This window comes from Dermacentor variabilis, chromosome 8 (assembly GCF_050947875.1).
Source record: "Dermacentor variabilis isolate Ectoservices chromosome 8, ASM5094787v1, whole genome shotgun sequence".
In the NCBI taxonomy this organism is placed as follows: Eukaryota; Metazoa; Arthropoda; class Arachnida; order Ixodida; family Ixodidae; genus Dermacentor; species Dermacentor variabilis.
Window position 1 is genome coordinate 45,796,430 of NC_134575.1, and position 12,296 is coordinate 45,808,725.

The following is a 12,296-nucleotide window of genomic DNA, read 5'->3' on the forward strand; positions in this document are numbered from 1 at the left end:
ATCTTTCAGTATTTTTACATACGGCTCGTCTACACCCTGATTCAGTCGTGCCTCCATGACTGCTGAGGTTTCGACTTAATCAAACGCTTTCTCGTAATCAATGAAAGCTATATATAAGGGTTGGTTATATTCCGTACATTTCTCTATCACCTGATTGATAGTGTGAATATCGTCCATTGTTGAGTAGCCTTTACGGTTCAAACGCAAATGTATGATTAGTTAAACATTGTGGAGTTTTACGTGCCAAAGCCACTATCTGATTATGAGGCACGCCATTCTAGGGGACTCCGGAAGTTTGGACCACCTGGGATTGTTTGAAGTGCACCTAAATCTAAGTACACGGGTGTTTTCGCATTTTGCCCCATCGAAATGCGGCCGCTGTGGCCGGGATTCGATCCCGCGACCTCGTGCTTAGCAGCCCAACACCATAGCCGCTAAGCAACCGCGGCGGGTCGGTATCATCAGTTTGCACCTAAATGTCTTGTATATGGCAGCGTACTGTACCACTCATGCAGCCGAAAAAAAAAAAAAAACGTCGCTCCGCTTCTCAGTAGGAACCTCAGTAACTGTGCGGGTGTTTCGATCGCTTCGGTACCCACCGTGGTGACTTGGCGGCTATGGCGTTGCGCTACTAAGTACGTGGTCGCGGGACCGAATGCAGAACGCGGCTGCTGCATATCGATGAGGGGTGGCATGCAATAAATTCGGGATAAACCCAACTCAACGATGACTGTCGACGGTAATGCGTTTACCATTGAATCAATACAGCGATACAGCGTATTGCCATCGTCGAAAGGAGTTATATATGAGGCGTGTATACTGCAGCGGGAGGCTCCTACTTGGATTTTCACTACAAGAGCACTCGGCGCCATCTAGCGCCGCCGCTGCGAAGCCAGAGCGTGGCCTCCGAAACCCGTGGCGCGCCTGTGCGCGAGAACGCTGAGAAACGCGACATGCGGCGACCGGGCTCCTCTCCCGCGCTCCTTCCTGGGCACGCTGCGCCACATAGTGGCACTGTCGAGAAATACGCGCCTGGCCTCCGAGACGAGAAGCGTGGCACCGCTTCTCGCGCTCCGCCATGCAGAGCCGACTGAGCGGAGCGTGGACGGTGCGTCCACTTCGCTTCATCAGTTTTTTTTGCAGTCAAACGCACTCCGCGTCTCCGGAGAACCACATAACCCTCCGCGTGCGAGCGGCGCATGCACCGTTGATGGCGAGATAGTACGAAGGCGGTGGTGCTAACGGCAGCGGCGCGAACACGCCTCAAGCGTCCGTACAACTGGTATCGCAACAAAACAAAATTATGAGCCACTCCACTCTGTGGAGCCGGATGCCCAGCGAAGCTGTTTAGTATACGACACAGAGGCGACACAGAATTTCCAATATAGCTATGGAATCGTTTACCGTGTTTTTTTTTGTATACATTCGCGTGGACGACGGGACCACAGCGCCGAGGAGCCAAAGGAAACTAGACACGCGTGACGTTTCGACGGGACCGCCAGGAAGGAAAGGAAAGGAGATACGCAAGCGTTTGGAACGCCGACAAAGAAAGGGCGGTGCGAACGTAGGCGACGTCGACGTGGGTCAAAGTGCAGTATCCGTTCTTATCAGCTTAATATCTGACACTGGTTGTGTTTGGGTCCAAGACGTCAAACTTACTTTTGCAAGTTGGCGGAGGGCTTGAAGCCTGCTTCACCTCCGCCGCGGGTCAGCCCAGTATTGCACCATCAGCGGGATCGGCCCACGGTCTTTTGGTCTAGGGCCATCGATCCGCTAGAAACTAGCAATATACAGCTTCGCTGTAAAATAGCTGTTGCAGTGCTCCAGTCACACCAGCCAACTCGCAATACCACAACGAATACTTCATCGGAAGCTGGCCGTGTGTGTCTGAGGGACAATGGGAATAATGGTTATAAACAGGGATAAGGTGCCTCAGAAATGCTGGCCGCCGTTTTGATAGGAGGACCTATTTTCATCAAAGGCGGCTTGTCGTCCTCGGCATGTTAGTTTTAAAACGTTAGTACAACGGCGTCACGTACAGTTGTTGTCGGTGGCGGCTGGGTTTAAAGGGAGAGACTGAAGTTTTTATACCACACTGTGCTATTCTATCTGTCAGCCTCTTTCTTGATTGTGAATGTGAATAATGGGAAGCCAAGTGTAGGAAAGAAAGAGAGGCAAATAAAGCTTTAACTTCGGCTATCAGACATTGCGTGCGCGTTATTGTTTTATTGCGATGTCACTATGCAGGTCCCCGACCGCTCTTCTTTGTTTGGGCCTATCGCAGAAGCAGCGAAATCAAAGGTGAGGAAGAGCCAATCCTTGTACCAGGCCACAATCTACCCAGGTGTTCTTTTTTCAACGTTAATAATTTTTTTTTGAAGAATCGGCTGTGGGACATAGACCAAATTGAGTGGACAGGGGGAGGGGGAGAGACACCAACGCAGTCGCTTCAAACATGTTTCCCAAGTCCTGCAGCGTACGCTTTTAGGGCTTCGCGGTGGGTGGGGGGCATTACTACCAAAAATAACACTCAGCTGGTTCCTTCCCCCCACTACCTGATCGCTCCATGAAGAGGGGGCGCACCGATGAAGTCTTCGACTTTTTTGGTCGTCAAAAAAAATCTTTCTCCCGTTCCCCGTGTCCCTTCGCTCTGAAAAAACCAGACAAACCAGTGCGAACAATCTCATCATTCCTCGTTCCTAAGTCTCTTATCGAACTTTTTGGTACAGATTATAAAGCAACCAGAAGCAATATGACAAACTGCCCAATGTAGTGTCATTTGGGGATACCCAAGTAACATTAACCCCGCACCGTACTGTGAAAACCACCCATGGCATTGTCTCAGACGATGATATGTTGGAGCTGACTGAAGCTGAACTCCGGGAGGGCTTCAGCGAACAGAACGTCATCAGCGTTAAACGAATTAAGATGAGGCGTGACAACAAAGAAATCCAGAACTAGCACCTGATACTTTCGGCTCAAGTGTTCTGTCTGAGTCCGTCGAGGCTGGGTAGATCAAGCTTCGTGTTAGGTCATATGTTCCGAATCCCATCCGATGCTTCAAATACCAGCGTTTCGGCCACATTTTACAGAGATGATGAGGCCGCCAAACCTGTGCGAAATGCAGTGCCCATGAACACACCTCTGAATCTTGCGAGAACTCTCTCCCCCGTGTAAACGGCGATGGGGAGCATGCCTCATACTCGCGGTCGGGCCCATCCTGGGAAAAGGAAAAAGGAAATTGTAACAATTAAAGTAAATGAAAATATAAGTTTCAAGGTGGCACGTAGGCGGGTATCCTACCTACCCAAAAACACTTCTGCCGATGTGACACGTCAGGGGGCAGCGACACAACGGCTTCCGGCACCTGTCCGGCCCACACACAGTGAGCCGGCAGTGACGCCATCTGCACCCCCCCCCCCTCCTTTTCCCCGGCGGTTTCAGCTGGTGTTGCTCCGCCACCTCAGCAGAAGGGGCCACCGACCTACGGGCTGGTGGCCTCAGAGGTCTCGTCTCACGTGTCGAGGCCTTCACGCCAAATACAGCGCTCGCAAGAACGCGTGTCCAGCGCCTCGCAAGAGGCGATGGACACAACTGCCAGCCAGATGGTGCTGCCATCGTCCAAGGAGCGGCGAGATTCTCACGATCGCTCCAAAAAGACAAACCTCGTGCCACGGCGCCTGGAAAGGGCCCGGGAGTTAATATTTGTCCCTTAAACACACGCAGCACAATAGTCATTTATCACAATGGAGACACAAATACTACAATGGAATGTTAGAGGACTTCTTCATAACCTTGACGATATTAGAGAAGTCCTGCATTAACATAATCCAAAGTTGATGTGTATTCAGGAGACACATCTGAGATCTGGAAACACTAACTTTCTTCGTAATTACGCCATCTTCCGAAAAGACCATTACGAGGCTAACGCCTCCGGCGGTCTAGCAATAGTTGCCGACAAACCTGTAGCTTGTCAACACGTCGCCTTTCAGACGCCCCTGGAGGCAGTGTCAGTTCGGGCAATCCTTTTTAATGAACTAGTCCCTGTGTGTTCTATGTACATACCCCCTAACTAAAATATCAGAAAAAGCGATTTCTATAACATAATTGATCAGCTTCCGGACCCCTACATACTCATGGGTGATTTTAACGCCCACAACACGATGTGGGGAGGCTCGCGATACGACGCGAGAGGTCGATCCATTGAAAAATCTCTTCTGACCTCTAGTGCCTGCCTGCTTAATAAGAAGGCGCCGACCTATTACAACGTCCTACACAACTCGTATTCATCGATAGATCAAGCATTTGCCTTTGCTTCTTTTCTGCCTCAACTGGAATGGAACGTCATCAATATACTTTTTGGAAGTGACCACTCTGCTGTAACTTGAGACCTGATAACTCTGGATGAGAACTCCTTCACCCCCATTTTCCTGGATGGAAATTAGCATTGGCTGACTAGGAGCATTCTAAAGAGTCAACTTATCTACCACGAGATTTTATAAACGGTTTTAGTATAGATGATGCTGTTGCACAGTTTATCGCTTTTATTGTTGTTGCAATTGAAAAGTTTATCCCACAAACGAATGGTGGTTCACTTACAAAACGTTTTCCGTGGTGGAACGAAGGCTGTTGAGAGGCGCGAAAGAGGCAGAATAAGGCATGGGGCGTATTGTGTAAATCGCTTAATGCAGAAAATCTGATTCAATTTAAGAAAATTGGCTGCGGCTTAGCTCAGCCAACCCTGGATATGCAAAGCGAAAGCTTGGTTTAGCCTGGTTAAGTCTTGGTTTCACTTGCTGAACCTTTGATTTAGCTGTAGTTATTATACTTAGGTATAGGAATCATTGTTAAGCCAGGTATGACGGCTGTCCCTAGGTCGGTGGCTAGACACCACTGTGATTAGGCTTGGGTAGACACGCATCGTTCGACGGTGCGACGACTGTTGTGCCACAGGGAAAGCGCAAGAGCTAGACATGCCAAGAGACGCCGCGAACATGCGCAGCGTCGAAGCACAAAGGGACAGGGCACGAACGCGGTCACTACATTGATCTCGACGGTGTGATGCTTGTTGCATTCCGGACCCTCTCTAGTGAAGCAGCTCGCCGGGCGACATCCGCGGGGTGATCAGACGCCGCTTGGAGACGACGGCTCAAAGCCTCCTGCTTCTGCGTAACGCTCAGAAAAGACGGCCCGGCCTCGTTCTCATGTATGGCCAAGCTCGCACTGACTAGGCAAGCGCGGCGCTTCCCTTAGCCAGGTGCACGGCGAGTCACGTGGTCAGGCGGTGACCCAGCTGCGGAGAGCGCATGCGCCAAGTCGGTGGCAGCAGAGCACGGCCAAAGCCACCTTAGGTGGCTTTGGCACGGCGCGGTCAGTCACGTGATGCGTTTCCAAGGCTACGGTGCAGCTGCGGTCAAATGAAGGTCAAATTGCGGGCGACGGCGAAATTCGACTCGACGCGGTTACACCCGCCGTGGTTGCTCAGTGGCTATGGTGTTGGGCTGCTGAGCACGAGGTCGCGGGTTCGAATCCCGGCCACGGCGGCCGCATTTCGATGGGGGCGAAATGCGAAAACACCCGTGTGCTTAAATTTAGGTGCACGTTAAAGAACCCCAGGTGGTCAAAATTTCCGGAGTCCTCCTCTACGGCGTGCCTCATAATCAGAAAGTGGTTTTGGCACGTAAAACCCCAAATATTATTATTATCGACGCGGTTAATAAAGCTTTCGCTTTAAAACATTAAACCACAGGGAAGGCGAACGCGGTGTCAGGTAGAGAGAGGAAGCTTGGTGAAGTTCTTCTCGGGTATAAATTCGTACGCACAGGAGGCGAAATTGTGGAATAACTTAAGAAAGCTAAACGGGCAACAAATCCATCCGTTCGCTCTGGCGAACGACCGAGGGAATACCTTGTAAGAATAGGCAGGCCCTCTCGGGGAGCACCTTGAGCGTGTCAAGCTCAATCCACTATTCACAATCCTTTCTTAAATACAAACAGAAGAATGTAAGTCAGTGGTACGTAAATGCAGATAGAAGGAACCGTATAACCGGCCTTTTAGTATTGCTGAGCTGAGAGCTGCCTTGATCGCATGCAATAGCTCTACACCGGGACCTGACAGAGTCATGTATAACATGGTCAAAAACTTATACACTGACGCACTAGTCACACTAATCACACTTTTCAACACTATTTGGGCTGCCGGATATACCTTCCATCCGCATGGAGAGAAGCGATTGTGGTCCCTGTTTTGAAGCAAGGTAAATATTCTTCCTCAGTGGCAAGTTACCACGCGATAGCTCTCACAACCTGTCTTTGTAAGCTGTTTGGGAAAATGATTAATCGACGTCTCATATATTCCCTGAACTGAACAAAATGCTTGATCCCTATCAGTGTGGCTTCGGAGAAGGGCGGTCCACAATCAATCATCTTGTGCGCACTAAAGGAAATATCAGTGACGCATTTGTACATAAATTGTTCTTTTATCGATATTCCTCGATATGGAGAAGGCGTGTTACACAACGTGGCGCCACGGAATCTTGCGATATTTGTCGGAAATGGGCCTCCATGGGAATATGCTAAACCTAATAGAAAGTTATTTGTCTAATCGTACCTTCCGCGTCAAAGTCGGCAATGTTTTGTCACGTCCATTTATACAGGAAACTGGTGAACCCCAGGGAGGCGTACTCAGCTCTTTATCGTTAAGATGAACACACACCGTGGCTCATTACCACCGGCTATTTTTTATTCCGTCAATAACAAGTGGATACATGCTTACATAAGTATACAGAAGGAGGTCCCAGAGCATGTGGCTGAAACGGGACCTCATGTAAGAAAATACATACATTTGTGCAAATGTACAGCATAGGTCAGCAATATAGTAGTCACTAAGTGGAAAATTATGCAAAGTAAATGATGATGAAATGTGGATGACATATAAATAGGCTTGAAGTCTTGTAATCTCGCAGTGTGCGAGAGACGGGCACAGCAGGGGTTAAAGAAGGTGTCCAAGCGGGCAGACAAAAACTGATTTAAAATCAACCCCCACAAAAGTTCCTGTGTTCTTTTTACAAAAGCGGTCTGGTTCCAGATTCTTGTATAGAACTATGTGGACAACAAATCCCTGTTAACAAAGAGCATAAATTTCTATGTAGTATACTTTATTCCAGGCTTAATTTATTCCACACATAAAATATCTTAAAGGAAGATATCTAAAAACAATGAACTTAGTGAAAATTATATGCTACAAAACATGGGATAGCGGCAAGAAGTGTGCAATGAACCTTTACAAGAGCCTAACTCGATCACGATTGAACTATGGTGCCATCGTACATAACTCTGCTGCCCCGAAAATGCTAAATATGCAAGATCGAGTCCACCATCCGGGTATCCGCTTAGCCACTGGCGCTTTCAGAACAAGCCCCATTGAAAGCCTATACGTAGGATCAAATGAGTGGTCACTCCATCTGCAGAGAGCACACATCATCATCACATATTTTCGCATATTTGGCAGGTGCTAGAATGTGATATATCCTTTTTAGAAGTTACGAAGCACGCTTCAGAGCTCAAAATCCGAATGCATTTCCTGAAACTCCAGTACGAGCACTCCTGCACAGGGTTCTACACAGACGCTTCGAAGTCACATGCTGGGGTACCTTATGCATCCATCGGTACATCCTTCTCAGAAGCCGGTGTACTCCACCCGGAAACAAGTATCTTTACGGCTGAGGCCTGTGCTCTATTGTCAGCTGTGAAGCATATAAGGAGATTAAAACTTCAAAACACAATTATATACGCAGACTTCCTAAGCGTCGTGAAAGCTTGAAGTCACTTTGTAAGCAGAAAAATTCAGTACTCATTGAGCTCTATTTAGAGCGTCCTATTCCAGCATTTCACTGGGTACTTGGCCATAGAGGCATCGAGGGTAATGTGCTAGCAGACCAAATGGCCTCGTCAATTACATCGCATGCTGTTAATCCTACCGCTGCTATCCCTGTCACAGATCTGAAGCCTTTCTTACGAAAGATACTGCGAAGCCACTGGTAACGCTTGTGGGACGCGGTGACAAATAATAAGCTTCACGTGACAAAGCCACAGTTAGGTTTCTGGCTCTCCACAACAAAACCACGGCGAACTGATGTCCTATTCTGTCGTCTCAGAATAGGACCCACATTTGGCATCCATAATTTTCTACTTACTGGAAATTAACCTCCAACCTAGGGTAGATGTGGGGAGAGGCTAACTGTCCTCAACGTCCTCCTGGAGCGTCGGAAAGCCGAATCTGAACGATAGATTTTCCTCTAGAATACTGGCAGCACATCCCTCTTCATCCTGTAATGTTTCACGGTCCAGAACCGTTTTTTGATACCAATACAATCCTAGGTTTCCCGAAAGACGTTGTCTTGTGTGTTATTTGTCCAATCAATTTGAAGCCCATGCTCCCTTCAGAGGATGCCGCTGTTATAGTAGTTTTGTATAAAACATGCCTCCGGGCCCTTGTGTTTGAAGGGCTCTGGTGAGGCAGTAGTGCTCTAGCCAATTTTTGTATCTGACATAACTTGTATATCGTATTATTCTTTCGCAATGTATTTTAATGCTCATAGTACACGTCATTAGTCATTGCCATTATCTTATTACATGTAGATTTTACGCACTCTACAGCGACTATTTTTAGTCCCTTTTACAGCCACGTCCCATCAACTTCGTAGAACTCATCACTCCACTGCGGACTAACACTGGCATGGTGCTCTTTGGCCGTACCTGGCCCTTGCGCCACTAAACCACCCACGTTCATTCATTCATAGGTTTACGTTTCCCTTCACTTCCGGTGTTTCTAGTTGGTGATTTCAATTTTCCCCATCGTTACCTGGCGTACTAATCCGCCATACTTTAGTGAGAATTCATTACAGTGCTCGGATTTTCTATCACTGTGCCTAGATTTCAACCTGGCCTCACGATTATGGCCTCATGATAGACTACATTCCTCTAGGTTTTGTTAATTGGTTCTGCTTCACATAAATTGCTTTCCTATAAACTAAGCAAGCTTAATGTCGATCCCAACATCATAAGATGCAATAAATGTTTTATTTCCGAATGCCCACAATACGCATTTGCTAATGGCTGCGGTTCCAGAATTACTCTGTCACCTCCGGCGCACCACAGGGCTGTGTTTTGGTGCCATTATTGTTTGTTGTCTATGTTGAGGACCTCCCTACTAAAATTCACCCTAATATCAAACTGTTTGCTGACGATGGTGTTGTTTATAGAGCTAGCACTCCCCGCAGGGGCGTCTGCGTCAGCAGGCGTTTGGTGTGTTGCGACACCACGTACCCGAGCACACGAGGGTTGGACCCTCCCGCGTGTAACCGTACGCGGCTTAGCCGTGTCTGGGGAAAAACGGGATCCTGGGAGTTGAGCCGATGCCGGGTGTTTGCACCTTTAAAGCTCCCCGGCGGAGGCAACGCACCTCTTTGGCCTCTGCTTCACATCGACGGCACTCCCGGACTGACCCACCCGGGGAAAATCGGCAGACGCCTTTTCTTGTCCCCCTCTTCAATATTTTTGTTCTTTCTCACTTTCAATCTTTCATGTCTTCTACTCACTTATTCCTACTTACGAATTTCCGGGCGGCAAGGGTTAACAGTGTGTAATATATTCCGCCTTGGGTTTGTACATTAGGTTATAGTGGCGGTGTAGAGCTGGCGCCTGCAGGTTCTTTGGAACCTGTAGCGTCCCCTTGTTGGGCTCGGTGGTGGGAGGCTACCACTGCCGCCGAATCTCTAAACCATCCCACGGCACAAGCGTTCCCGCGACTTACAGATCGGCCTCGGAAAAGAGGTCGCACCGATGCACTTTTTCAATTCAGCCTCCGAACCGACCTAGACAACTTGCCATGTTACCACGTCTTGCATGGTGAAGGAACAACAAGTGTGCGTATATCCCCTTTTTTGGTGGCGAATTGCCTCGTAGAAAAAATTGCTAAAGAATACAAGGCTTTGAAAATGACCGTAGGAGACCTGCTGATAGAACTCAGAAACAAAGAACAAGTGCAGAAGCTGTCCGAACTCGCCAATACTCGTGAAATCAAAGTCACGATTTCCTCCCATCGCTCCCTAAACACGTGCAGGGGCGTTATCTTGGAGGAACATTTTCTCAGCTTGAGTGATGAGGAACTCTTCGAGGGGTTCCAAGAACAAAATGTTATCCAAGTTCAATAAATTACAATCCGAAGAAACGATGAACAACTCCCCACTAAACATGTGATTCTTACATTTGGTACTAGCAATCTCCCCAACTCTCTCGACGCAGGATATCTAAAGATCAATGGGAGACCATACTTACAGAACCCAAGGCGGTGTTTCAAGTGCCAGAGGTTCGGTCATGCATCACAATCATGTAGAGGCAAGGAAACATGTGCGAAATGCAGTGCCAACGACCATCCGTCCGAAAACTGTAACGCTCTCACACGCTGTGTAAACTGCAAAGGGGATCATCCAGCGTATTCACGGTCATGTCCCTGTTGGAAGAAGAAGGAGGTGATTGCCCTAACAGTAAAAGAGAAGATTTCATTTTTCGAAGCGAGGAAGGAGCGTTCAGTCTTACCTCAAACAACTTATGCCAATGTGGCGCGGCAGGGGGCAGCACCACATCGGTCTCAGGAGTCTACGGGGGTCATTGTCAATGGCCCATAGCAACCGCATCCGTCCCCTTGTTGGCAGCAGCTAGTGCTGCTCCACCATCATCCAAGACGGCCCTGCAGACAGCTGTTCCGCAGGTCCCAAGACTAAACGGAACGCCAAGGCTCGAGGCGCGTGTCTCGGCGCCTGGCTCTCGACCATCCAGCGCCTCAGAGAAGGTGATGGAGGTCGATGCGAAAACCCCGGCGTCATCGAAGCCAAAGGAACAGCGTTCTTCTGAGCGTTACAAGAAGAACAAGCTCCTTGTAACTGCGCTGAGAAAGGGACAGGTAACCTGCATGGTTACCGTCCATCAAACGTGTATTATTCCCTATCGCATGTCACCTTTAATTTTTTAGTTTAGACACATCATTACATTTTTCATTTCACAACCATGGCTTTCATTGTACAGTGGGAATTGCAGAGGTCTTATGCACAATATAAGTGACACCAAATACGTCATCAACACCTTTTCGCCAGTTGCCGCGTGTTTCCAGGAAACGAGTCTCGGTTCGAAGAATAGTCAAATTCTCAAAGGTTTCACCGTTGTCCGAAGGGACCACGAATGTTCCAGCCGCTTGTCAGGAGGAGTCGCTATAGTCGTGCAGGCAGGCACTCCTACACTAAATGTCCAATCGAGTACATCTTTCGAGGCCGTAGCCGTCACCATTCTGTCTCACAAAACCATCACCATTTGTTCCCTGTATATTCCGCCCCACACCCATTTTACTACTAGACACATAGAAAATTTAACAGATCAGTTACCAGAGCCATTTGTTTGTTGTTGGTTAACGAAGCAGTGGATAGATGCGCATCAATGGCAGCGTACAAAAACATTAGAAATACAACACTTCCATATAAAGACAGTATAAATTGGATTCGGAAGGGTCAAAATGGCACTACGGTTGGGACAAATGTTTAAACAACAGGCTACATCTTATTAAACCTGTAATTGGCGAGTGGTAATCATGCAGTCACCAGCAACGGCTCTACGAGGTTATCTTGTGTCGACTTCGAATTGGACACACACCTCTGACGCACAATTTCCTCCTCCGAAAAGAAAACCCGCCAACCTGCGAAAGATGCCATACACATCCTAATAAGATACCCACACATCGACACACTGAGACGAAGGTTTTTACACAGCCTGTATCATTTGTACACTCCATTACACCCTTCCCTATTACTAGCAGATGACCCTCTAGTGCCATTTGCTAGCCTGTTCGTCTTTTTAGAAAAAGCTGGTTATTTACACCAACTATAATGTAATACAGGTTTACCTGCTTTAACATTGCGTTTCATTTTGTCTTGTGTCTGGCGCAGCATGACCTTAGTTGCCTTTGTGCCATTAAACCCAAACCAACCAACCATTTCTTTTAGTAGGGGATATTGTTGCTCACTGTACTTACTGGGGCAGTGTCAAAAGTGACCAAAGAGAGCAGCTGGTTGCAGATTTTATTCTGTCCAATGATATCTGCGTTTTAAACTCAGGTGCACGAACCTACTTTTCACCTGCCTACCGCACTTTTAGTTGTTTAGATTTAGCTTTTTGCTCACCATATCTTTTTAATTATCTTAAATGGGAAGCCCTCGTTCATATGGTAGCGATCACTTACCCGCAGGC

The 12,296-nt window shown here is 47.9% G+C and overlaps 1 non-coding gene across 1 annotated transcript; it reads left to right on the forward strand.

The window, feature by feature from the left end:
- Positions 1 to 1,561: 1,561 nt before the first annotated feature.
- Positions 1,562 to 1,750, forward strand: LOC142591765 (U2 spliceosomal RNA). The gene has a single exon (XR_012830521.1). It is a non-coding gene; the product is annotated as a U2 spliceosomal RNA (small nuclear RNA).
- Positions 1,751 to 12,296: the final 10,546 nt, after the last annotated feature.